Below are 25,811 nucleotides of genomic sequence, written 5' to 3' on the forward strand. Positions count from 1 at the left end.
GGGGTAGGGTCACCCACGAGCGCTGATCTCATCTGAACGTCATTGCCAATACATTGTCATTACTGTGGTCATAATGTGTGTGTTTGTGTGTGTGCGGTTTCGCCTGTGTGTTGGAGTAGCTGACTCAAGCGGATGGGAGATCCCCCTGGAGGATGCTGGTCCGTCTGACCCATTTGGTCATTTCACTGCCCCTCCCCCACCCACCCCTTCCCTTGAGAAGGGTGCAATTGCGGTCTGCAATTCGGGGCGTTCCTGCATGTGGGAATTCTTGCATGTGGGCAGCTGCAGGAACCCCTCTTTATACTTCTATTGATACATTTTTAAAGCTATGACAGGCAGGAGGCGGGGACACTCTAGTACAGTAGATGGTGTTAATGCACAATAACATTGGATGCCAGCCGTCGATAAACCTCACAGAAGGGGCGGGGGCGACAATGGTAGCTAGCTAGCCGTACAATGATAGACAGTGTGCGTCGTCCCCGCCTGTCGGGCACTGTTTTCCTGCAGTTCTGTTAAGGACAGCGAGGGCAGGTGTTCGGCAGGCGGGAGCAAAGGACACTGTGTGCTAGTTTAGCCAGCTAGTCCGGTACACAGGAGGTGGTGACGACACCGTGTGCTAGCTAACTAGCATGCTAGCTAGTACATGGTGTCCATAACTAGCAAGCTAGCTAGTTAGCTAACACACAGTGTCGCTAGCGGGAGGCGGGGGTGACAGATAGACAGTGTCCTTCTCGCCCACATGTCTGGCACGGTTTTCTCCAGATAATAGCAGGTGGTAGCTAACTTGCAAGCTAGCTAGTTGCTAGCACACAGTGTCGCCCCAGCCTCCCACCTGCTGTGCTAGCGGTAGGGCAGGAGCGACACCAGTAGACAGTGTCCTTCGCCCCTGCCTGTCGGGCAATGTTTTCCCGCAGTTCTGTACGATGGTAAGGGCAGGAGTTCAGTAGGTGTGAGCGAAAAACACTCAGATTATTTCCCTTTTGACCCACATTCAAAAGTGTGAGGGGGGATGCGTTCATGCAAATCAAATGTTATTGGTCACATACACGTGTTTAGCAGATTTTATTGCGGGTGTAGCGAAATGCTTGTAAACCAATGGGATGATTGAGAGGGAGTGTTCAAAAAGGAACCAATGGGAGAATTCCCACATGCAGAAACGCCCCGAATTGCAGGCTGCAGTTGCACACCATTGTTCCCTCTTCCACCCCTCACCTCTTCCGTCTCCCTTCTCCCCTCTGTCTCCCCTCCCTGGCCCTTTCTGGCACACAGGCTGGGCTGAGGCCTTCCTCAGGGGGACATTACAGCAGCTGTCTGCAACCATTGATCCCAGCCGATAATGTCCCAGTCTGGGCACAGGAGGCCCATCACTGCCTGGTCCCCATGCCCAGTGCTACTCCATAAGGTCCATCCATCCATCACAAAGTGACATTGGACGCAGCAGCTTAGTCCCATTTGATCAATGAAACTATGATTTGATTGATACATAATTTACACAACAATGATAAGCATATAGCATGCCAACTAGATCCTTCTTATAAGAATATAGATGAAAAACATTTTCAGGGTGAAACATTCTGACACTGAGTGACAAATTACTGGATTAAGACTATTTGTAATTTTCCTAATTGGTCCCTTTCTGTTCATTATGCCTGTTGTTCAAATGCTGAATTTCTGTCTAATTTGTAATTTGACTATCAGTCATGTAATAGTAAAGGATACTGGACATTTTGTAGAGACAAAGACAAAGGGAATGAAACATTTGGCAAATTGAAAGTACTGCTTTTAAGATTTTGCTTTAAAAAAGGTCCATTGCAGCCATTTTTAGCTAATTTCAAATCATTTCTGGGTAACAATTAAATACGTACTCCAGCGATTTTTTTGCTTTTACTGTTGAAAAGCAATATCCCAAGTATAAATACAGTAAAGTACACACACTTAAGGGTAAAAAAATATTTTTTTACACACAATATTTTTTTACACACAACTGCAAAGTTTAAGGAGTAGGGCATTCAAAGAGTTGGTCTGATGGGAAGTCGTAATGTCATCGGCCTCCCCCTTTCTTGAGGAACAATAGAGGAGCAATAGAGAACAAAAGTGTGTGCTATGTCATGACTTACCTGGACCACCTACTGAGATGTACTTTTTATTAAGTAAATCAGGTGATAAATGAGGTGAAAAGGAGACTAGAGTGTCACTTTAAGTGCCATTTTAATAGAAAACAAACAAAAATAGCTTTTTAGCAAAGAGCAATTTCTCAAGCAATACTTTTGCTAGGACTGTCTGGAAGTGGTCTGAGTGGGGTGGGGAAAACTGAAAACTATCTGTTATTGGCCGAAAGGTTTGGAACTCTCTTATTGGTCTATTAACTAATTTAATGACGTCACCAGGCAGGCCAAAACTCCGTCCCATCAAAAACTGAAATTTCAGGCGGTCTTTTCAAACACCTCTTACACTAAAAAAGCATTACCATAATTTTCACAATTTCACAGTATTATTCCACACTCATAGTGTGGAAATATATATATATATATATATATATACATAAACTCAGCAAAAAAATAAACGTCCTCTCACTGTCAACTGCGTTTATTTTCAGCAAACTTATCGTGTAAATATTTGTATGAAGATAAGATTCAACAACTGAGACATAAACTGAACAAGTTCCACAGACATGTGACTAACATAAATGGAATAATGTGTCCCTGAACAAAGGGGGGGGGATCAAAATCAAAAGTAACAGTCAGTATCTGGTGTGGCCACCAGCTGCATTAAGTACTGCAGTGCATCTCCTCCTCATGGACTGCACCAGATTTGCCAGTTCTTGGTGTGGGATGTTAACTCACTCTTCCACCAAGGCACCTGCAAGTTCCCGGCCATTTCTGGGGATGTCACCCTCCGATCCAACAGGTCCCAGACATGCTCAATGGGATTGAGATCCGTGCTCTTCGCTGGCCATGGCAGAACACTGACATTCCTGTCTTGCAGGAAATCACGCACAGAACGAGCAGTATGGCTGGTGGCATTGTCATGCTGGAGGGTCATGTCAGGATGAGCCTGCAGGAAGGGTACCACATGAGGGAGGAGGATGTCTTCCCTATTACGCACAGCGTTTAGATTGCATGCAATGACAACAAGCTCAGTCCGATGATGTTGTGACACACCGCCCCAGACCCTCCCCCTCCAAATCGATCCCGCTCCAGAGTACAGGCTTCGGTGTAACGCTCATTCCTTCGACGATAAACGCAAATCCGACCATCACCCCTGGTGATACAAAACCGCGACTCGTCAGTGAAGAGCACTTTTCCCCAGTCCTGTCTGGTCCAGCGACGGTGGGTGTGTGCCCATAAGCAACGTTGTTGCCGGTGATGTCTGGTGAGGACCTGCCTTACAACAGGCCAACAAGCCCTCAGTCCAGTCTCTCTCAGCCTATTGAGGACAGTCTGAGCACTGATGGAGGGATTGTGCGTTCCTGGTGTAACTCGGGCAGTTGTTGTTGCCATCCTGTACCTGTCCCGCAGGTGTGATGTTCGGATGTACCGATCCTGTGCAGGTGTTGTTACACGTGGTTTGCCATGGTAAATGGTTCATTGAACAAGCATGGGAAAGAGTGTTTAACTTCACTAGGGTAGGGGGCAGCATTCAGAATTTTGGATGAAAAGCGTGCCCAAATTAAACTGCCTGCTACTCAGGCACAGAAGTTAGGATATGCATATAATTAGATTTGGATAGAAAACAGTCTAAAGTTTCCAAAACAGTTAAAATAATGTCTGTGAGTATAACAGAACTGATATGGCAGGCAAAAACCAGAGGAAAATCCAACCAAAAAGTACTATTATTTTGAAAGGCTGTTTTTCCACTAAAAGCCTATCCACCATACAAAGACTTAGGACCCAGTTCAGGGAGGGAGATACAGCACTTTCAATGAGAGGCCAGTGGAAATTTCCAGACATCAGCCATGCGCCTGATCGGGAACGCACCTTTCTTGTTTCTCCTTTCCTATTGACGAAGCTTTTGTCTGGTTGAAATATTATTGATTATTTATGACAAAAACAACCGGAGGATTGATTTTAAACATCATTTGGCATGTTTCTACTAACTTTTATTGTACTTTTTTTTGACTTTTCGTCTGGACTTGTGCACGCGCCTTGTAGATTAGGATTACTGGACAAAACGCGCTAACAAAAAGGAGGTTTTTGGTCATAAGGAGGGACATTATCGAACAAAACTAACATTTATTGTCTTAACATGGAGACCTGGGAGTGCCACCAGATGAAGATCATCAAAGTTAAGTGATTCATTTTAATGCTATTTCTGACTTTTGTGAGCCCTCTTCTTGGCTGGAAAATGGCTGTATGGGTTTCTGTAGCTAGGCGTTGACCTAACATAATCGAAAAGTGTGCTTTCGCCGTAAAGCCTTTTTGAAATCTGACACAGCGGTTGCATTAAGGAGAAGTTTATCTTTATTCGTATGTTTAATACTTGTATCTTTTATCAATGTTTATGATGAGTATTTCTGTTATTTGATGTGGCTCTCTGCACTTTCACCGGATGTTTGTTTGAGACAATGCATTTCTGAACATAACGTGCCAATGTAAACTGAGATTTTTGGATATAAATATGAACTTTATCAAACAAAACATACATGTATTGTGTAACATGAAGTCCTATGAGTGCCATCTGATGAAGATCATCAAAGGTTAGTGATTAATTTAATCGCTATTTCTGACTTTTGTGAGCCCTCTCCTTGGCTGGAAAATGGCTGTATGGTTTTCTGTGACTAGGTGCTGACCTAACATAATCGCAAGGTGTGCTTTCGCCGTAAAGCCTTTTTGAAATCAGACACTGTGGCTGGATTATATGGCTGCAGGGGTAGTATTGAGTAGCTTGGATGAAAGGTGCCCAGAGTAAACTGCCTGCTCCTCAGTCCCAGTTGCTAATATATGCATATTATTATTAGTATTGGATAGAAAACACTCTGAAGTTTCTAAAACTGTTTGAATGATCTCTGAACTCATATGGCAGGCAAAAACCTGAGAAAAAAATCCAACCAGGTAGTGGGAAATCTGAGGTTTGTAGGTTTTCAACTCATCTTCTATCGAATACACAGTGAGATATGGGTCCATTTGCACTTCCTACGGCTTCCACTAGATGTCAACAGTCTGATGCTTCTACTGTGAAGTGGGGCCGAAGGAGAGGGGTTTGAGTAAGGTCTGCCATGACCTGAACATGCGCTGACCATGCGCGTTCATGTGAGAGTGAGCTCTGTTCCATTGCACTTCTGAAGACAATGGAATTCTCCGGTTGGAAAATTATTGAAGATTTATGTTAAAAACATCCTAAAGGTTGATTCAAAACATCGTTTGACATGTTTCTACTGACTGTTACGGAACTTTTTGACATTTCGTCTGCTTTTAGTGAACACGCTTCGTGACTTTGGTTTTGTTTACCAAACGCGCTAACAAAAGTAGCTATTTGGACATAAATGATGGACATTACCGAACAAAACAAACATTTCTTGTGGAAGTGGGAGTCCTGGGAGTGCATTCCGACGAAGATCAGCAAAGGTAAGTGAAGATTTCTAATGCTATTTATGACTTTTGTTGACTCCACAATTTGGCGCTAGCGTCCCACTTGTACCAGAGAGGTTAAACCCTTTACAATGAAGATCTGTGAAGTTATTTGGATTTTAACAAATTATCTTTGAAAGACAGGGTCTTGAAAAAGGGACGTTTCTTTTTTTGCTGAGTTTATAACACAGGAAATCAAGTTTTGACTTCACTGGGCCTTTAACTACCGACTTTTTCTCCCAGACATCCCTTGCAGCAGAGCTCTTTCAGTTTCAAAGGCAATGTAAGGTTACTCTACGAAATATCATCCATACACTTCATTCTCGCTAAAGTATTTGAAAGTTAAATCTGTGAAAAGGTAGGAAATGTCCTTTAGATGGACATAAGGCACTTGGTATTATGTCCTTGGAAGCCCTTTCCCTGGGTTGATTTTGCCCAGCCTAACACTAAGTGCCCTTCAGCAGCGCATTGATAAAAATGTGCTATCACCATGGGATCAATTCCGTGGGCAGGCTTGGCACTGTGACAACACTACAAACACTTGCAGTTGGTTGCCAGTTTCGCCAGACAGCTTACATATATACAGTATGTGCATGATATATGAGTGTAGGTTATAGTGACGTGTTTGGTGTTTGCTTTGGATCAAAGATACAAAACAGAACATCATTTGGGCATATGTGGTGAGCGGCAACACTTTCTGGATCAAGATGAATAGATGTGGGTCAGATGATCTGAGATCAGTGGTGGACCGTTGCGGTTAGGTAAACAGTATACAGTGATTAGGGGTACTACAGACCCAGATAAAGGGACACAGCTACAGTCAGCTAAGCCCCATCCTGACAGGAAGAAATATAATTGTGCCCTCCGGTTGCCATTAAATGCAGCTTGTCTCCAGCTACAGATCAAGTTGAAGAACACAATTTCCATTGACTTGGCTGGAACACTGTGAGGGCATCACTCAATATCTGTTTATAGCCCAGGATTGTTAGGGAACATTCACCACCTCTCTAACCAACGCTTACTACACACCCAGACCGGAGATGATCAATGATGCTACCAACACATAGAAAATAGTGATTTTTAGTAAGTGAAGAAAAAATTCTAAACATTGATTGAGTTATTTTGGAATTAAACCTGAATGTTATATTTGGAGAATACTCTACGACAAAAAGCAAGCTTGCAACCTAACCACTTCTATTCAGGATTCACTTCTATTCAGAATATTACTGAAGGTTAACTGAGGTTTATGTAGCTGTAGCTAGAGCGGTAGGTAAAGACATTCAAGGCAAGCCATTCACAATTCCATGAACAACATAATAGAGAGAGTAAACATTTCTATAGATGTTCGTCATATACTGAAATATGCAATGTTCTTTTCAGTAAAACACTGAACATTTGAGGCATAAGAGACCTGTATTATATCCTTACAAACTTTATTCAGAAAATACATTCCACATACCTCAGCTGTCCCTCATATTTCTCCAAGCAAAATGTATAAAACACTGTCTGTCAATGAATACGTCCAACAGTCCCCTTGACTAAAACCCTTTGATATCCATTGTCAAATGCAAGGACGTTTACACATCATCAAAGGCAACATAAATAGCTCTCTATGACATCAAAAGGAAATCTGGTGTTTGGGATTCCTCCTAGACCAAGTCTAATCCCTGACTTGAGATGCATTCATATACCTCAAAGTTTGTCACCGCCTCGCCGCACACCGGCTAATAAACGCTGTATCCCCCCTAAGCCTAAGAAAATAGTTGTGAGAGAAACTTTGCATTGTTTGCTGACAGCCATTTGCCGCTCATGATCACATAGAACAATTTTATCCACAGGATGGAGGGTAGTAAACAACTTTATTCTACTTCAAAAGTTGAATAAAAATACTATTTCTGGCAACCTCACCCCACTGTAAGTCTAGTCATCATGTCTTGTCATTAAGTATGGGAATAAGACTCAGCTAGTTAAGTAATAAGCCTTCTCTCTTCACTGACTCAGCACTCTGTCTGAGTAATTTGCTACAGCTGTTTCATTGTTAGATAAAGAGCTTTGTCCCCTATTTGGTTATTTGGTAAGGGTGATGGTTCTATGTGGAACCATAATGACTCAAATAACCCTTTGAGCCTTTCAACAGTTCTTTGCAGATCAGAAAAGTTTTCTTTAATCTTGTAGTGATAACTAAAATGAGGGGCGTACAAATATTTTGGGGCTTGGTCTGCTCACAGCTCTTTTTGTGCAACCGTGAGTGAGAATTTTACTCCAGTTTACCTAATCTGTTGTGTTATGTCATTAAATGTTAAATGTCACTATGGCCAGTAATGGTGTTTTGTGAAAGACTCACATTAGGCCTTGTGTTTTGAGAAACGACTAAATCAGTGGTTCTCAATTCTATGCTTAGTGAGCCCCAGCCATTCCAGATCTCGTTCCAGTACACTGGATTCAACTTGTGAATTACAGTAACGGTGTCACGTTCGTCATAGTGAGGAGACCAAAGCGCAGCGTGATGTGAATACATCTTCTTTAATGAAACGAAGAACACTTAACAAACTAATACAAAACAAATGTGAAGCTAAGTATAACAATGGCAGACATGCAACATCTCATAGACAATCACCCACAAACCAAACTGGAAAATGGCAACCTAAATAGGATCCCCAATCAGAGACAACGATAAACAGCTGCCTCTGATTGGGAACCAATCTAGGCCACCATAGACCTACATAATGCCTAGACTACACACACACACCTARACATACCCAAAACCCTAGACAAGACAAAAACACACATACCACCCTCGTCACACCCTGACCTAACCAAAATAATAAAGAAAACAAAGATAACTAAGGTCAGGGCGTGACAAACTGCCCAGTGAACATCTCACTTTCTATATATATATATATATATATATATATATATATTCTGTTAAAGACATGCTCTGGAACTTTGGCGACTACTAAGTATTTTTTAAACCTTCCACTTTGGGCTGGATGTGCCAATGTGTTATTCATACATGCATAATCTATGAGCAATATTACTGTCTTACCTCAATTAGCCATGAAATCACTAGTTTGAAAGCAACGTTTTTCTGGAAAATGTGCTGCGCCCTTTCCCTACATTTTCCCCCACCTGGTCCAGCACTATTGCAATTTGAGTTCAAACAATGAGCTTCAGCACCTCACCATACGAGTGACAGCTAGCAAGATGCACGTCATGCACACACAGAAGAACGAGAGAGAGCGCTATTACATGATGCACATACTGTATCTGCACATATGTGCCGTAGTACGCAATTTTCAGGGACCACTTTTGGCTCGTGAATGCTACTTTCAGAACTACTGGCTAGAAGTATAGAAAAGTACCAGAGAATCCCGTCAACTCATATCCAAAATGATGTTGTTGACTTGTCCTATAGTTGTATGTGGCCAAAACATCAATTGGAGGGAAAAAAACAATAAAAAAATCCCACGTCAAACTTGTATCTCAAACAGACCGTTTAAAAAATGCTTGCTATTTCCTTATAGAACATGATGTCATCTCCCTGAGGAGCAGCTAGCCAATCCGCGGTCTAGAGGAGGATGAGCTGGCCAATCAGCGATCTACTTGCATTAATATTTTTAATGACTTGTATACGCCCACACACCATTCTATTGTTTTATGTAACCTTTATTTAACTAGACAAGTCAAGCTTGGCACACCTGTATTTTGGGAGTTTCTCTCATTCTTCTCTGCAGATCCTCTCAAGCTCTGTCAGGTTGGATGGGGCGCGTCACTGCACAGTTATTTTCAGGTCTCTCCAAAGATGTTCAATCGGGTTCAAGTCCAAGCTCTGGCAGGGCCACTCAAGGAAATTCATAGACTTGTCTCGAAGCCACTCCTGCATTGTCTTGGCTGTGTGCTTAGGGTTCATTGTCCTGTTGGAAGGTTTTTGCTCTGGAGCAGGTTTTCATCAAGGATCTCTCTGTACTTTGCTCCTTTCATCTTTCCCTCCATCCTGACTTGTCTCCCAGGACCTGCCGCTGAAAAACATCCCCACAGCATGATGCTGCCACCACCATGCTTCACCATGCTTTACATGCTTCGTAGGGATGGTGCCAGATTTCCTCCTGATGTAATGCTTGGAATTCAAGCCAAAAAGTTCCATCTTGGTTTCATCAGACCAAAGAATCTTGTTTCTCATGGTCTGAGTGTCCTTTAGGTGCCTTTTGGCAAACTCAGAGCGGGCTGTCATGTGCCTTTTACTGAGGAGTGGCTTCCGTCTGTCCACTATACCATAAAGGCCTGATTGGTTGAGTGCTGCAGAGATGGTTGTCCTTCTGGAAGGTTCTCCCATCTCAGCAGAGGAACTCTGGAGTTCTGTCAGAGTGACCATCAGGTTCTTGGTCACCTCCCTGACCAAGGCCCTTCTCCCCTGATTGCTCAGTTTGGTCGGGCGGCCAGCTCTAGGAAGAGTCTTCTTGGTTCCAAACTTCTTCGATTGAAGAATGATGGCCCGTGTTCTTGGGGACCTATAATGCTGCAGATTTTTTTTGGTACCCTTCCCCAGATCTGTGCCCTTCCCTAGATCTCAGAGCTCTACAGACAATTCCTTCAATCTCATGGCTTGGTTTTTACTCTGACATGCACTGTGAACTGTGGGACCTTACATAGACAGGTGTGTGCCTTTCCAAATCATGTCCAATCAATTTAATTTACCACAGGTGAACTCCAATTAAGTTGTAGAAGCATCTATTGTGTGTAGATTTATGAGGAAAATGTTTTATTTAATCCCCTTTAGAATAAGGCTTTAACATAACAAAATGTGGAAAAAGGTTAATGGTGTGAAAACCTTCCGAATGCACTGTATATAGCACCAAAAAGGGATCCACTATGATTACAAGCCAAATAACCTTTTTTTGGTGTGTTTAGCACCATGTTCACAATGAAAACTCTTTCTCATCCATCAAATAAGCACAAGGGCCTATCGATTTACTTCATGCGCATGTTCTTAGTAATGTTTACTGTCACACCCTGATCTGTTTCACCTGTCCTTGTGCTTGTCTCCATCCCCTCCAGGTGTCGCCCATCTTCCCCATTATCCCGTGTATTTATACCTGTGTTTTCTGTCTGTCTGTGCCAGTTCATCTTGTTTGCCAAGTCAACCAGCATTTTTCTCCTAGCTCCTGTTTTTCCCAGTCTGTTTTTTCTCCTCCTCCTGGTTCTGACCCTTGCCTGTTCTGACTCTGAGCCTACCTGCCTGCCCCTGACCTCGAGCCTGCCTGCTACCCTGTAACGTTTTGGACTCTGAACTGGTTATGAACTCTTGCCTGTCCCCGACTTGCCTTTTACATACCTCTTGGACTATAACAAATATCAGAGCTCAAACCATCTGCCTCCAGTGTCTGTATCTGGGTCTCGCCTTGTGTCGTTATAGTTTACTGTGACAGTAGGGGTGAGTGGTTTTAAGGCAGGCATGATGAGGTCAGAATGGTTTGACTTGACATTGGGGACTGCAGCAGTAGGATTAGCAGGAAGTGAATGTATCAACACCAGAGCCTTGGCCTGAATAATCAAACCCAGAGTTACATCTGTAGAACTGTCATGGTGAGATTCGGCATGCCTCTACACCGCCTGGAGACAAAGTCAGAGAACACAATCAACGAGAAGTGACAGCAGCAAACTAGACTACTGCAGCAGCGACAGAGCCCCTGTCACTCGCCTGCTATCGGTTGATAATGGAAGAAGTGTGGTGTGCTAGTTTCTTTCTTTACACTGGTCCAATCTTACATTTCTATTTTTAGAAATGAGAACTATTTTGTATTTAACAGTTTGATATAATATTGGAAAAGTGTGCATTCAAGATCACACACACAACACACTCAAGGTCCGGGGGATGGTGTCCTGTGAGTGTAGGGTTGTCTAGTGAGCCTAAGGTGCCAGGACCCCTGACACTACAATGGCCCACCAGGCCCTGTGTTTGGATAGCAGCAGGCAGCAGTATCCTGGCTCTGAGGAGAGGACTGACTGCCTGCACATCATGGCTCACGCTGAAGCTGTCCTGCTGACAACGCACTGTTCCCTGGCCTGGCCTGCACATAGCCACAGTCACACACAGCAGCCTTGCTCTGACTGAGGACTCAGGGAGTGACAATCTTCAAAACGCACATAGCACAGGGCCTCTTTAGAGAGCATCTCTGTCACACATACACAAACATGCACAAACACCTCATATGTTAGTACAGGTAAAGGATGGAATGACAGAAAGTGTCTGCTTATGAAGTGGCCATGTAAAATGTAGTATCTATTTTCGGTACAAAATTTTATATGTAAAACATGCAATACAACAACTACTTTGCTTTAGGCCATTTCATGTATCAGAGGAAGAGCCTTAATATTGTGAGCTTGAAAGTAGTGTGGGTGTTTGATAGCAGTATGTAGGTGATTGTACTCTGTTTCTGTGAAAACATTTTTTTTCTCCAAATTTCTGCCAGTTACCATCAAACAACAGACAGTGTGTGATGACAATCACTGCTGATGTAATTCTATCACCACAAAATACCATTAATGAAGCACATTCTTACATATCAGCCATTATTTTTTACATTATAGTCATTTAGCAGACACTTATCCAGAGTGACTTACAGTTAGTGCATTCATCTTAAGATAGGTAGGTGGGACAATCACATAGCACAGGCATAGAAAGTAATTTTTTTGCATCAGAAAGACACGGATAGACAGATAGACAGACATACAGACAGACAGGTAGCTGTTCACTGCCAGGTTAATTTCTCAACAACATCAGAAATGAAAGAAATACAAAGAAAAGGCATAGCCATTAGTCTCTACCTCCATTGCCATGGAGACCAATCAACTCGGCAGGAGCCTATGTTAAAGCCCATAATCTGAGATGCGCAGGACAGAAGCCTGCCAACCGCAAATATGAGCACCCCTGTAATAATTTTTACAACTTTTATATAGAGATCTGAAGTCTTCATGCAGGCAGTTCATCATAATGTGATACGATTCTGAAGTCATTCATGTGTTTGAAATATTTAAATCGGTCAGATTTTTTGTAAAGAAAACTATTATCACTACATTCGTAAACTGTGAGCATAATGCAGAGGTTTAGGGATGAAACGATTAGTATTACCGTTTCAAATTTGAATTATCATTCAAACCGTGAAAAACTCACGGTAAATACTGTCCAGCATTAACTAAAGTTAGCAACAGTTTGACGCAGGCGCAGCATGCAACGTGGGGTTTGTTTCGTGTGAAAACATGGCGGAAGGCAGTGACAGCGCCAGCGCCGGGAGATTTTTCAGGCTTCTAAGAGGACCAAATCTGAAGTGTGGTCGTATAGAGTGCTGAGGGAAACTTAATCGAAGATGGTCACCCTGTCTGCAGAACATGCAAAAACAATCGCTGCGAAAGGGGGCAACACTTCAAATCTCTTGAGTCATCTTCGTGATCACCACCCACTACTTTATAGCGAATACAAGGTAAGTTAACTTTTAGCTCAATGCATGATGTGGGGACTTCGGAATGGGGGAAAATGTCATGGTTTGTCTGTCTGACTTGCTAATAGCTTGTCAATAATGTAAACTGAAGCTTTCAGTGTTACCTACTCTTGTAAAAACACTACACGTTGTTCTGCTGCTGTATGCGTTGGGTGTCTGCAGACTCTATTCGCCCATTGCACACGATAACACGTTATGTAGTTTTAAGTCACCCAACCAACATATTTTGTTCATTTAAAATCCGGCAGACGTCGACTTGTTTGTAAAAGTGTTCCAACAGGAGAAACACTGTAGACTCCTATACAAGACTCCTGTATTTATGTCAATTGTTGGGCTCATTGCAATTACTATCTTCTTAAGACTAATTTGTATTTATGTAAATTGTGTGTTAATAATAATGTAACTAATAATTATAATAATTATAATAATACATTTGCTATTCCCTTGTTTACAGAGTGGGCGAGCAGCAGGCAAACCCTGTGATGCTACTGGTCCCTCATCTACAGTTGTGACAGACACTCGAGCAAGCATTTAAAAAGCATCCAAAAAATGCTCAAGACCTCATTGCAAAGGACATGATGCCATTTCAATTTGTTCTGAGGCTGATGAAGGTTGGCGTGCCTCACTACAAAGTGAGTGCTGCTAATTTTATTTGTTGTTTGTTTATTTGATTTGCCTACTTAAGGTTGTGTTAATTTAAATCTGCACTAGGGAAACTGTTACCTCTCATGGCCACATGGTGGCATCTTTAATGTTAACGTTATTATTTTAATGTTTATGCACACACAAATTTCATAGTGCTGCTAATTTTATTTGTTGTTTATTTGTTTTCAATATAAAACTTGGTGAAATGATTTCAGTGTGTGTATCAGTACTTTTTGAAAATGTCCAGCACATTTTAATAATACTGTGATAATACTGATAACCGTGATAATTTTGGTCACTATAATCGTGATATGAAATTTTCATACCGTTTCATCTCTACAAGGGTTAATATACTATGTAGTGGATCTATTCTGTACTGGCCCATAATCAGAAGTTACTGCACTTATTAATAGATAAAGAAGCTCCTGAATGATGTCATCCTGACTATCTTGTGTCAGCGCTAAGCCTGGGGTATATTCAACATCCAGGTGGTGGAGAAAGATCCTAACATCCCATCACATGGTGGGCAGATTGTAGAGGCATGGACCCAGGACTGCCTGGCACGTTGGCCGATACCCAGGCCTCACACACCATAGAGATCCTATAATTCTATAATGCACGCACGCATGCGTGCACACACACACACACACACACACACACACACACACACACACACACACACGTGAGACAGATGTTTTCAAATGGAGCCTCTGTGTGCCAATTCAAGACTCTGGCACACACACTCACACCGACATGGAGCCTGGGAGCTAATCTTTGAGAGATGTGCAACCTGCTGGCCAGCCTGAAGAGCTTGTTGGCACCATGACTGCTCTACTATTGGCTCCACTCTGGGAGGCCATTTCGGAGAAGTAGCTGTAGTAGTTTCAAATCAAATTTTATTTGTCACATGCGCCGAATACAACAGGTATCTTATAGTGAAATGCTTATTTACAACCCCTTAACCAACAATGCAGTTCTAAGAAAATCCCTAAAAATCCCTAGCCATTTGATTAGCTGTTCAGGAGTCTTATGGCTTGGGGGTTAGGAGCTGTTTAGAAGCATCTTGGAAATAGACTTGGCGCTCCGGTACCGCTTGCCGGTAGCAGAGAAAACAGACTATGACTAGGGTGGCTGCCTGTTTGATGGTTCGTCGGAGGGCATAGCGAGATTTCATATAAGCATCCTTGAAAGCGGCAGCTCTACCCATTAGCTAAGTGCAAATGTTGCCTGTAATCCATGGCTTCTGGTTAGGGTATGTACGTACAGTCACTGGATACTACGTCCTCATTGCACTTATTGATAAAGCCAGTGACTGATGTGGTGTACTCCTCCGGAAGAATCCCGGAACATATTCCAGTCTGTGCTAGCAAAACAGTCCTGTACTTTAGCATCTGCTTCATCTGACCACTTTTTTATTGACTGAGTCACTTGTGCTTCCTGCTTTAATTTTTGTTTGTTAGCAGGAATCAGGAGGATAAGAGTTATGGTCAGATTTTCCAAATGGAGGGCGAGGGAGAGCTTGTGTGTGGAGTAAAGGTGGTCTAGAATTTTTTCCTCTCTGGTTGCACATTTAATATGCTGATAGAAATTAGGTAACACTGATTTAAGTTTCCCTGCATTAAAGTCCCCGGGCACTAGGAGCGCTGCCTCTGGATGAGTGTTTTCCTGTTGCTTATGGTGGAATACAGCTCATTGAGTGCGGTTTTAGTGCCAGCCTCGGTCTGTGGTGGTATGTAGACCGTTACGAAAAATACAGATAAACTCTCTAGGTAGATAGTGTGGTCTACAGCTTATCATGAGATACTTTACCTCAGGCGAGCAAAACCCTGAGACTTCCTTAGATATCGTACACCAGCTATTGTTTACAAATATGCATAGGCCCCCGCCCTGTGTCTTACCAGAGGCTGCTGTTCTGTCCTGCCGATAGTGTATAACCAGCTAGCTGTATGTTCTTAATGTCGTCGTTCAGCCACGACTCGGTGAAACATAAGATATTACAGTTTTTAATGTCCCTTTGGTAGGATATACGTGCTTTCAGTTCGTCCCATTTATTTTCCAGCGATTCAACGTTAGCTAGCAGAACGGAAGGCAAGGACAGATTAGCCTCTCGTCGCCTGATCCTCACAAGGCATCCTGATCTCCTTCCACGAAACCTACGTTTCTTTTTCCAGTGAATCTCTGGGCCTGGTCGGGTGTCCATAGTATATCCCTCGCGTCCTACTCATTGAAGAAGAACTCCTCGTCCAATTCGAGGTGAATAATCCAAGTTCTGATATCCAGAAGCTCTTTTTGGTCATAAGAGATGGTAGCAGCAACAATACAGTTGAAGTTGGAAGTTTACATACTTTTAAACTCAGTTTTTCACAATTCCTGACATTTAATCCTAGTAAAAATTCCCTGTCTAAGGTCAGTTAGTATCACCACTTTATTTTAAGAATGTGAAATGTCAGAATAATAGTAGAGAGAATGATTTCTTTCAGCTTTTATTTCTTTCATTTTATTTCTTTACATACACTCAATTAGTATTTGGTAGCATTGCCTTTAAATTCTTTAACTTGGGTCAAACTTTTTGGGTAGGTTCCCACAATAAGTTGGGTGAATTTTGGCCCATTCCTCCGGACAGAGCTGGTGTAACTGAGTCGGGTTTGTAGGCCTCCTTGCTCGTACACGCTTTTTCAGTTCTGCCCACAAATTTGTGGTCAGGGCTTTGTGATGGCCACTCCAATACTTTGACTTTGTTGTCCTTAAGCCATTTTGCCACAACTTTGGAAGTATGTTTGGGGTCATTGTCCATTTGGAAGACCCATTTGCGACCAAGCTTTAACTTCCTGACTGATGTCTTGAGATGTTGCTTCAATATATCCACATAATTTTCCCCCCTCATGATGCCATCTAATTTGTGAAGTGCACCAGACCCTCCTGCTGCAAAGCACCCCCACAACATGATGCTGCCACCCCCGTGCTTCACGGTTGGGATGGTGTTCTTCGGCTTGCAAGCGGCCCCCTTTGTCCTCCAAACATAACGATGGTCATTATGGCCAAACCGTTCTATTTTTGTTTCATCAGACCAGAGGACATTTCTCCAAAAAGTACAATCTTTGTCCCCATGTGCAGTTGCAAACCGTAGTCTGGCTTTTTTTATGGCGGTTTTGGAGCAGTGGCTTCTTCCTTGCTGAGCGACCTTTCAGGTTATGTCGATATAGGACTCGTTTATATAGATACTTTTGTACCGGTTTCCTCCAGCATCTTCACAAGGTCCTTTGCTGTTGTTCTGGGATTGATTTGCACTTTTCGCACCAAGGTACGTTCATCTCTAGGAGACAGAACGTGTCTCCTTCCTGAGCGGTATGACGGCTGCGTGGTCCCAAGGTGTTTATACTTGCATACTATTGTTTGTACAGATGAAAAAAATATTTTGATTTTCCCATGATGTCAAGCAAAGAGGCACTGAGTTTGAAGGTAGGCCTTGAAATACATCCACAGGTACACCTCCAATTGACTCAAATTATGTCAATTAGCCTATCAGAAGCTTCTAAAGCCATGACATCATTTTCTGGAATTTTCCAAGCTGTTTACAGGCACAGTCAACTTAGTGTATGTAAACTTCTGACCCACTGGAATTGTGACACAGTGAATTATAAGTGAAATAATCTGTCTGTAAACAATTGTTGGAAATTGTTGGGGGTGCTTTATGGGGTAAGGGTCTTCATTTTAATCCAGAGAACAAATGGACAGTGACAGGTCCATCCAAAACTGGAGGGGGTGGGTTGAGGGGAAAACGGAGAAAGAGCAACTCGATAGGCTGAGCATCTGGTTAAATGTTCATCCAAGGTGGACATCCCTCCCTGATGGAGACACTGTTCTCCTCTACTCTCTCTGTGACTCCTTCAGGAACAAGAAGTGCTGTGTTATGTCATCAGTGGGAGAGCAAATACTTCCTCTATCCTCCCTTTGACTCTTGTGTTCTGATTATAGGAAATAGAGGAAAAAGAAGCACAGGTCATAGTCTTTATGGAACCTTGTGTGTCATTGGCTGGTGGGGAGATGATTTAAAAAAAACTGACATGGATGAAAGTGGCAGAGGGGGTGTTGGAGCAGTGTTGTTGATGGAACACTCCAGCCAGGTATCCCCCTGGGAGCCTTGTGCATTATGGGACTTAGAGTGTGTTGCTTGCTCCCGCTCTGTATTGACTGGAGCAGTGGGTTCCAATCCTATACAATCCTTCTACTCCTTGAATGGGGAGTATGTATCAGCTTTAAGTCCCCCATGCTGCTAAAGCCTACAGAATGCCTTCTCCATAATGGAGGAGCTCAATGGAAGCAAGCTGCTCCACTCATGACCACAGTAATACATTTAGGAGGCTTACTTGTTGGGCCATTCACTGGTATAAGAAGCAGTCTCTCTGAAATGTGGCAGTTTAAGGAAACAGCTTTCCTCTGAGGTACGCAGCGCTTAGGAATTTTCCTATGTTTACCGATTATAAATTGAATCAACTTCCATTTGCTTTGTAATTCCTCAAGTTAATATTCAATACACCATACTCAAACAAATATGGTTAAAAACAGAGGTTTAAATTTGTCACACCTTATTTTGGACATTGAGTCAGAGGTATAATATTGTTTTCACTATTTCCCACAGTTAACTAACAACTGCATTATACAGAATAACCATTATCTGTTTAATTTCTACACAATCTATGGTTTGACGACTCTCACAGGGGATGTTACGGTCAATCACGCAATCATACTTTATAGTCCACCTTGTACACGTAAGACGCAATCAAGCCATACAGAAATGAAATATTAAACTGCCAATAAACCATCAGGAGCATCAATACCCACTAAAGAGCGCTGTAATGCATCACAAACATTCAGGACCAAGTTGCTCTTTAAGTAGAAATTCTTAATGATCAATATGGAATGCACAGGGTTAGCCTGCTGTGTCATTAAGTTGCCCCCACTAGGTCAGTCAGTCATTAAATGTATTAGCCTCACAGTGAATATAATAAACAAGTGGTAGTTAAGTAGGTTTGTCATCATTGTTTTGTCCAAAGGCTGACCATTCCAAAGCAGATACATGCAGGAAACTGTAAAAAAAAGAATACATGCATTTCACAGGGTGTTTCCTAGTAAGACATCCTTTTGGAAGGATGGGGGTCTGCAGTGAATAAATACACATTATGTACACAGCGCACCATGGCAGCACTGATTAACTTTGAAGTTGTTTGTTTGTTTGTTAAATGAGGCATGTTGCAACATTAATTAAAAGAAAGGCACTCAAACTGCAGTACTGGAAGGGAGCGGAAAACAACCTGTTTCACTATGGGGCAATTAGGAGAGAGCGACACCAGTTGTTGGGTTTTTTGTTTCCTGATGCTGGGTGGGCAGTATGAGCCCATCTGGTGTGTGTGTGGCCTCTCCCTCCCCCTCTCTTTCTCTCCCTCCCAGCACCATCCAACATCACACCACAATACAGGTAGGCAGTTACTCATCCAGACTAACTAGCCAGCAGGTGTCAACAGGTAAGCATATAGTATGACGTAATCGGAAAACTACTAATTAAAAGTCCAATTGCTGTGGTTTATTTTCAGCTGCCTCTACAGCATTGCATTGCTGAGTTATCCTCTAGAATGGTGTTCTGATGTTATAGCAACAGCTTGCCCCACACTAGGTAAATAAATACATGGTCTACTGGGATTGAGTGGGCAAGTACTAATATACTGCAATGTGTAAGTGAGAGGAAGTAGGTTTGACACAGTACACACTGTATTTTACACAAAAGACAGTTTGTGCACCTTTAGGTATACTTCAGTATGTGGGAGGGAATCATATAACCATAAGTAGCTTATGTAGCATCATATGATTCAATAAAATAAAATAAAATTTTATTAGTCACATGGGCCGAATACAACAGGTGTAGAAAAAAAAGAAAAAAACAACTTGAGCGTGCATAACTATTCACCCCCCCAAAGTCAATACTTTGTAGAGTCACCTTTTGCAGCAATTACAGCTGCAAGTCTCTTGGCGTATGTCTCTCTAAGCTTGGCCCTGGGATTTTTGCACATTCTTCAAGGCAAAACTGCTTCAGCTCCTTCAAGTTGTATGGGTTCAGCTGGTGTACAGCAATCTTTAAGTCATACCACAGATTCTCAATTGGAATGAGGTCTGGGCTTTGACTCGGCCATTCCAAGACATTTATATGTTTCCTCTTAAACCACTCAAGTGTTGCTTTAGCAGTATGCTTACGGTCATTGTCCTGCTGGAAGGTGGACGTCTGTCCCAGTCTCAAATCTCTGGAAGACAGAAACAGGTTTCCCTCAAGAATGTCCCTGTATTTAGTGCCATCCATCATTCCTTCAATTCTGACCAGTTTCCCAGTCCCTGCTGATGAAAAACATCCCCACAGCATGATGCTGCTACCACCATGCTTCACTGTGGGGATGGTGTTCTCGGGGTGATGAAAGGTGTTGTGTTTGCGCCAGACATTGTGTTTTCCTTGATGGCCAAAATGCTAAATTTTAGCCTCATCTGACCAGAGTACCTTCTTCCATATGTTTGAGGAATCTCCCACATGCCTTTTGGCAAACACCAAATGTGTTTGCCTATTTTTTTTCTTCAAGCAATTACTTTCTTCTGGCCACTCTTCTGTGGAGTGTACGGCTTATAGTGGTACTATGGAAAGATACTCCAATCTCCGCTGTGGAGCTTTGCAGCTCCTTCAGGGTTATCTTTGGTCTCTTTGTTGCCTCTCTGATTAATGCCCTCCTTGCCTGGTCTATGAGTTTTGGTGGGCGGCCCTCTCTTAGCAGGTTTGTTGTGGTGCCATATTCTTAAAATTTTTTAAATAATGGATTTAATGGTGCTTTGTGGGATGTTCAAAGTTTCTTATATTTTTTAAAAACCCAACCCTGATCAGTACTTCTCCACAACTTTGTCCCTGACCTGTTTGAGTCTCTTGGTCTTCATGGTACCGCTTGCTTGGTGGTGCCCCTTGATTAGTGGTGTTGCAGACTCTGGGGCCTTTCAGAACAGGTGTATATATACACTCAGATCATGTGACACTTAGACTGCACACAGGTGGTCTGTTATTTAACAAATTATGTGACTTATGAAGGTAATTGGTTGTAATTACAGGTTGTAATGCAACAGGTTGTAATGCAACAAAATAGTAAAAACGCCAAGGGGGATGAATACTTTTGCAAGGCACTGTACAGAGGGGTACTGGGGCACCGGTTAGTTGAGGTAATATGTACATGTAGGTAGAGTTACAGTGACTATGCACAGATGATAACACCAGAGTAGCAGCAGTGTAAAAGAGGGGGGAGGGGGGGGGGGGGGGGGTGCAATGCAAATAGTCTGGGTAGCCATTTGATTAGGTGTTCAGGAGTCTTATGGCTTGGGGGTAGAAGCTGTTTAGAAGCCTCTTGGATCTAGACTTGGCGCTCCGGTACCGCTTGCCGTGCGGTAGAAGAGACAACCGTTTATGACTAGGGTGGCTGGAATAGGTTTTGTCGTGCGCTCTTCATGACTGTCTTGGTGTGCTTGGACCATGTTAGTTTGTTGGTGATGTGGACACCAAGGAACGTGAAGCTGTCAACCTGCTCCTTTAGCTCAGTGCGGATGTTACCCGTAACCCATGGCTTCTGGTTGGGGTATGTACGTATGGTCACTGTGGGGACAACGTCATCGATGCACTTATTGATGAAGCCAGTGACTGATGTGGTGTACTCCTCAAAGCCATCGGAATAATCCCGGAACATATTCCAGTCTGTGCTAGCAGAACAGTCCTGTAGTTTAGCATCTGCTTCATCTGACCACTTTTTTAATTGATCTAGTCACTGGTGCTTCCAGCTTTAATTTTTGCTTGTAAGCAGGAATCAGTAGGATAGAATTATGGTCAGATTTGCCAAATGGAGGGCGAGGGAGAGCTTTGTATGCGTCTCTGGACCACCTTTACTCCACACACAGAGTTTTTTTCCCCCCCTCTGGTTGCACATTTAACATGCTGATTGAAATGAGGTAAAACTGATTTAAGTTTCCCTGCATTAAAGTCTCCGGCCACTAGGAGCGCCTCCTCTGGGTGAGCTTTTTCTTGTTCGCTTATGGCGGAATACAGCTCATTCAATGCTGTCTTAGTGCCAGCCTCTGACTGGTGGTATGTAAACAGCTACGAAAAATAAACTCTCTAGGTAGAGTGTGGTCTACAGCTTATCATGAGATACTCTACCTCAGGTGAGCAATAGCTCGAGACTTACTTAGATATTCCTTAGTTATTTATAAAAAATACATAGCCCGCCACCCCTTGTCTTACCAGACGCCGCTGTTCTATCCTGCCGATACAGCGTATAACCAGCCAGCTGTATGTTGATAGTGTCGTTGTTCAGCCATGACTCAGTGAAGCATAAGATATTACAGTTTTGAACGTCCTGTTGGTAGTTTAATCTTGCTCGTAGGTCATCCATTTTATTCTCCACCGATTGAACGTTTGCTAGCAGAATGGAAGGAAGTGGGGGTTTATTTGATCGCCTACGAATTCTCAGAAGGCAGACCTCCCTTTGGCCCCTTTTTCTCTGCCTCCTCTTCACACAAATCACGGGGATCTGGGCCTGTTCCCGAGAAAGCAGTATATTGTTCGCGTTGGGCTCGTCAGACTCGTTAAAGGGAAAAAAGGATTCTGCCAGTCTGTGGTGGGTAATCGCGTGGTGAGTAATGTCCAGAAGTTATTTTTGGTCATAAGAGACGGTAGCGGCAACATTATGTACAAAATAAGTTTAAGAACTAAGTTACAAACAAAAAAAACACAATTGGTTGGGCACACGTTAAACGTCTGCCTTCTCCAGCGGAATTTTTAGTTGTTGGTATTGTCTTGCTAGGGAAATTTAATTTAATTGCTGTCTTTTACCTAGTAGCCTACTTAAATCATTGCTCAGTACTTGTTGCTGTGGACTAGTTTCAGGCCTATTTGTTTAACAGTCGTGATAATTTATGGGTGTATTGTATGTTAGGGGGTGTTTTCTTCACCTCTACTAGGCAAGTCTTTCACCTTTGCTAGGCAATTATTGTTGGTACTTTAGTTTCCCCTGTTTTTTCAGTGGCAGCTGTAAACGGTGGTATTGTCAAACGACAATGTTGTCGCCGAAACAAAGACGTTCTTCCGAGTTGTTCTGGCGAGTTGTTTGAGGAAGTAAAGAGAGGAAAGCTCCACATCACTCTCTCACTTGAGTATCTTACCTAGGTATTTTCTGATCTCATTTAGCTCTTTTGTAGCTTTGGCAAGTATGTGTGTGGTTTCTATCCCAGTTCGCTCCTCTCTCCTCTCTGTAGGTCTGCGTTCAATAAAGCGGAGTTAATCTCAGCCTATATTGCCCTCCAGTCCCTACACTTTTTGGCACCGACAGAGACATGGATTACCCCAGAGAACGCTGCTACTCCAGCTGCTCTCTCGTCATCTGACTAGGTGTTCTCTCATAGTCCGAGAGCATCTGGTAGTCGTGGTGGTTGCACCGTGCTACTCATTTCTGGAGATTTTCTATTTTCTCCCTCACTCATCTGTTCATCTCCAAATTTGAATTCCATGCAGTCACTGTCACTTGTCCACTCAAGCCTAACATTGTCATCTATTGCCCACCAGGTGCCCTTGGAGAGTTCCTCAATGAGCTTGACACCTTGATAAGCTAATTTCCCGATGATGGCTCACCACTCATCGTACTAGGCGACTTCAACCCCCCGACGCCTGACTTCAATTAATTTCAATTTAATTAACTTTTCATCTCACTCTTTCCCAGTCACCACATACTCACAACGCAGGCAATATGTTGTACCTCATCTTCACTAGAGGCTGTTCGCCTACTAATCTCACTGTAACCCCCTCCGTGTCTCTGATCCCTACTTTGTTTCCTTTTCTCGCCATCTGTCCTCCATCCCTATCACTCTAAAAGCTTCTGCCTCCAGCCCTGCGAAACTCTTCTCCACTTTCTCTTCCCTCCTTAATCCTCAACCGACACCCCTCACTCTCTGCGAACGACTTTGTAAACCACTAATGAAAAAATAGGTTGATGGCATCCGCTCCTCATTCACTCAGCCTACTGGCCCACTAATCCCACTCACACAGAACTACCCTACACCTTGACCTCTTTCTCCCCTCTCTTGCCAGATTAAATCCTGTGACTAGTGATGTCCGGCTGGCCAGGTGAACGGTGTTTCCTCCGACACATTGGTGCGGCTGGCTTCCGGGTTAAGCGAGCGGGTGTTAAGAAGCACGGTTTGGCGGGTCATGTTTCGGAGGATGCATGACTCGACCTTTGCCTCCCGAGCCCGTTGGGGAGATGCAGCAAGGTCAAAATTTGGGCGAAAAAGGGGGTAAAAAGAAGATTATATATATCCCTTATTTATTTTATTTCCAAAACACTTGAGCCTGCTGTCTGACCAACTCTCTCTCTATCTTTCTCAGAATGATCTTCTTGACCCTAACCGGTCAGGCTTCAAGGCAGCTCACTCAACTGAGACCGCTCTCCTCTGTGTTACAGAGGCTCTCCGTTCTGCCAAAGCTGACTCTCTCTCCTCTGTTGTCATCCCCCTAGATCTATCCGCTGCCTTCAACACAGTTTACTATCAGATCCTCCTCTCCACCCTCTCAGGGTTGGGCGTCTCGGGCTCTGCACACTCCTGGATTGCATCCTACCTGGCAGGTCACTCCTACCAGGTGGCGTGGAGAGGATCTGTGTCTGAACCATGTGCTCTCACTACTGGTGTCCCCTAGGGTTCGGTTCTAGGTCCTCTCCTTTTTTTCTCTTTTCACCAAGTCACTCGCTATTTTTAAAACAAGCCATAGAAAGTTGGTTGCAATTTCAATTTAATCCACCAGAAAAGACAGAACAAACAAAACTCAGATATACAAAAGGAAAGTGGAAGTGGAAAAAAGTAAGGAACTTGTCTGTCGGCCCTACATTAAAGACCATAATTGGTTCAAGAAAATAGTGATAAATAAAAAAAGTATACCAGTTTCATTTAAGGACCAAAAAATTGACAGCTGTGCCATATAGATTGCAAAATAGTTGGGAAGAGATTTGAGGGACTGATTCCATGGCACATGGTTTATGAACTGATGCGCAAAACTTGGATTTTTTATTATACAGAATTCTTTCAACCAATAGAATGTTATTTATATGGGGGATACAACCTTCCCAGCTCTGCAGAATTTGCTGCGAAGAGGCAGAATCATTTGATCATTTGTTTTGGTACTGTCCATATGTAGCTTATTTTTGGTCACAGGTCCAGGAATGGCTGAAGAATTGCAATATTTCCTGGAGCACTACTGGGCGATCTGAAAAGTCATAGTCAATCGATTAATAATATAATAATACTTTCAATTTAAAATTTGTAGAAACAATGAGAATAGAAAGGTTCAGAACTTTTGTGAAACAGGACAATTATGTCAAATAGAAATCCAATATGGATGGTGTTAAGAGATAGATGGGAAGGATTGAATGGAGCTGAAGGTTGGGACTAATATCAACAAGATAACTAATGTAAAACATATTGTGCCCGTAAAACATATATAGGTTAAGAACTTTTTTGAAAAGAGCACAGTTTGAAAGATATGGCAAATAGAAATCAAACCGGATGAACATCATAAATATATGGGAGAGGTTGAGAGTAGAGGAAGGACAAGAGTTAAAAACAAACTAAATGAAACTATTGTAAAATAGACTGTGTCCATAAAATGTATATAGTATGTATAAGCTGGAAATACAGGCCTAAGCATGGTTGTTCACTCGTTTGCTCCAATTGGGGGAGGGGTGGAGGGTAATAAAGGAAATATATATTTTTAAAGATATGTGTGCGGGTGCGTATGTATGTATATTTGCAAAAATATATGGGGGATTGGAAGTGATGCAGACAATTACATTGGTGGTAGCTATAGTCTTTCTGCAATATTAAAGTTGATCTACACCCTAATATTTTTTTAAGTCACTCGGCTCTGCCAGATCCTCCACATGGTCTTTCCCATCATTGCTTTGCGGATTACACTCAACTACCCTTCTCCTTCCCCCTTCTGACACCCAGGTGGGGACACGCATCTCTGCGTGTCTTGCATACATCT

The 25,811-nt window shown here is 42.8% G+C and overlaps 1 protein-coding gene and 1 long non-coding RNA gene across 2 annotated transcripts in view; one reads left to right on the forward strand and one right to left on the reverse strand.

The window, feature by feature from the left end:
- LOC111957264 (XK-related protein 4-like) overlaps positions 1 to 25,811 on the reverse strand; it is a 70,261-nt gene that overhangs the window by 33,981 nt on the left and 10,469 nt on the right. The gene's annotated exons all lie outside the window — the stretch shown is intronic.
- LOC111957265 (uncharacterized) lies at positions 12,772 to 13,916 on the forward strand. The gene is made up of 2 exons (XR_002876353.2): positions 12,772 to 13,045; positions 13,518 to 13,916. It is a non-coding gene; the product is annotated as an uncharacterized lncRNA (long non-coding RNA).

This window comes from Salvelinus sp. IW2-2015, linkage group LG32 (assembly GCF_002910315.2).
Source record: "Salvelinus sp. IW2-2015 linkage group LG32, ASM291031v2, whole genome shotgun sequence".
Taxonomy (NCBI): Eukaryota; Metazoa; Chordata; class Actinopteri; order Salmoniformes; family Salmonidae; genus Salvelinus; species Salvelinus sp. IW2-2015.